We start from the raw sequence: 2,339 nt of genomic DNA, 5'->3' as shown, positions 1-2,339 counted from the left end.
TAGGACAGTGTATTAATGTTAATTAAACTAAGTTTAATTCCATCCCCCTCCCCTCTCAGGGTAGCTGGTGATTAGCCTTAAATAAACGCGGAGGGAGTCGAGTCCAGGGCTCGGTTTTCGCTGTTTAAAGAAAAATAATAATAATAATAAAAAGAACCGTGCGCCGCGAACGGGAGTTTTGCAAACTGTCACCCCCGAAAGGCGCCCGATTTCCCGGGGGGCAGCCGGGCGGCTCTCCCTTTCCCTTCTAGCCCTGATGGTGCACCCCGCCACACACCCTTTCTCCTCCTCTCCCCCCCAAAATAGGCGACGCTACATTATAGCGCCTGGACGCCGGGGGTTCTTCCTTTTCTCTCTCTAATTAAAACGAGTTGATGCGGGAGGGGAGGATTTGCAGCAACCTCAGATGCGAGGACGCGGTAATTGAGAGAGTCCCGTGCCCACCTGTTTTGGGGGGGCCCGGCTGCAGCGGCAGCACCTCCCCTGGCCCTGATTAGCCGCCCCGTCCCTCGCCGGGGCTATTCAGCCGAACCAATTTTCCCCCAGCGATTCAGGGCGCTCAATTCTCTTTCACTTGTAGCCACTATAGCGCTGCGTGGAACCTGGTTTTGTGTGTTTCTAAAATAAAGGGGAGGAGGTGGTTTTCTTGGAACTAACAAATGTTCCAAGAAAGAGATCACATTATTGTTTCTGTCGATTTGTGTTAGCTCAGCCCTTCCTCAGCACCCAGCACTCTGGTGGGCAGAGCAGGTCCTCAGCAATCTCCTGCATCTTTTGGCTGGTGGGTAATGATGGGCAGAAAGATGGCAGGAGTTCACTTACCTTCTGTAGTTTGGCATGGAGCAGTGTAGGGATGCCTTAGCTCATAATTTCTCTCTTCTGCTCTTCTCAGGGTGGGCTTAAACTCTCACAGCTGATTAAGGTAGACACAATTACTGCTTGATCTCCCTTTCTCCCGTTCCTTGTAGTAAAAAAACCCTAGGTTCCTCTTACTATAGGTATATTTAAAACAACAGTGGAATAAATCCTTAAACATGATGGTATCATTGGGGTATGCACTAAGGCTCCAGGAGAGCTGTGAAGGGAGGCAGGCAGTGCAGGGAGAAACCACTGAGGCACCTCAGCACTTATCCCCACTTTGCTTCCACCAGTTTGGCAAAGGTGAGCTGTCCCTTTTCCTTGCACCCTGCCAGGGTGCTGAGGGCTGCAGGGTGAAATGAGGGCAGAAGGGCGGGGACGGCGTCTTCTCCTTTGCTCCCTGGCAGAAAAATAAAAATAATCTGAACTGCTGAACTAAGTATTTTTTGGTGTCCAGGCAGTGGCATTCTTGGAACTGGATGAAATCCCCAATATGCCATGTGGTTGCTGTAACAGCTGCTCTTATTTATGCTCTGTGTCCATCTCCAGATCCTGCTTCTATACCTTCTGGTTAAAATCTTATCGCTCCCGGGGCTCGCCGGCTTTAGCAAAGTATTTAATTAGCCTCCACAAACTTCTTTTCCTCGCCTGCAGATTATACTGAGTGGAGGGTTGGGAACTATTTTACACCTTGCCACTCACATGTTAATTAATCTCTATCTAACCCTAATTGCAGTTTATTCAAGCACCGCTCAACAGCTCACCCACACAATAAACACTGGGGCTGCTTTTATCCATATTACTCCCCGCTCACACGTTGAGTAATTAACTCCAGTACCAACTAATAGTGCAAACAAATATTTTCTGTAAACGAGATGATTTCGGGCAGGATAAAAGAGGGCTGCGGAGCCGGGGCCGGGAGCTCGCTGCCAGCTTCCCCGCGCCGCCCTCGTCCTTGCCGGGGTGTTTTCTGGGCCAGGTCCTCTCCCTCCTTCCCTCCCTGGCCGAGGGGACGGCTGCCGGCTCGCCGCTCCGCACCCACCGGCCCTGCTCGGGGCACCGGGTCCCGCAGGCCTCGGGGCTCCCGGGGGCGAGGAGCGGCGGCGGCGGGGACTCCGTGCAGCATCCCTGGGGCCGCCGCCTCCTTCCCGCGGCCCGGAGAAGCCCCCGCGAAGCCCGAGGCCGGGTACCGGTTCCCGGCCTTGGCTATACCGTGCCGCTGCCTCCCCGGCCGGCGAGGAACCGAGCTACCGCTCGCCTTGCGCATCAGTGCTTTGGGATCCCAGCTAAGACTTGGGCATCGGAGCTCAGTATTTTAATTGAAATCGCAGGTTTAGGCACAGCTGGAGGCTGTCTGTATCGATTCAACTTCTGCTGTTCCGGCAAGCATATTACAAATGACTGACTTTAAGACAGCTGCCCCCGCCACGCCGCCCTGCCCACCGCCGCGCCTTCGCCCCCTCTCCGCGCCGGCCGGCCCG

The sequence above is a fragment of the Charadrius vociferus genome, unplaced genomic scaffold, assembly GCF_000708025.1.
Source record: "Charadrius vociferus isolate BGI_N301 unplaced genomic scaffold, ASM70802v2 scaffold324, whole genome shotgun sequence".
In the NCBI taxonomy this organism is placed as follows: Eukaryota; Metazoa; Chordata; class Aves; order Charadriiformes; family Charadriidae; genus Charadrius; species Charadrius vociferus.
Note: the sequence above shows the minus strand (reverse complement) of the source record.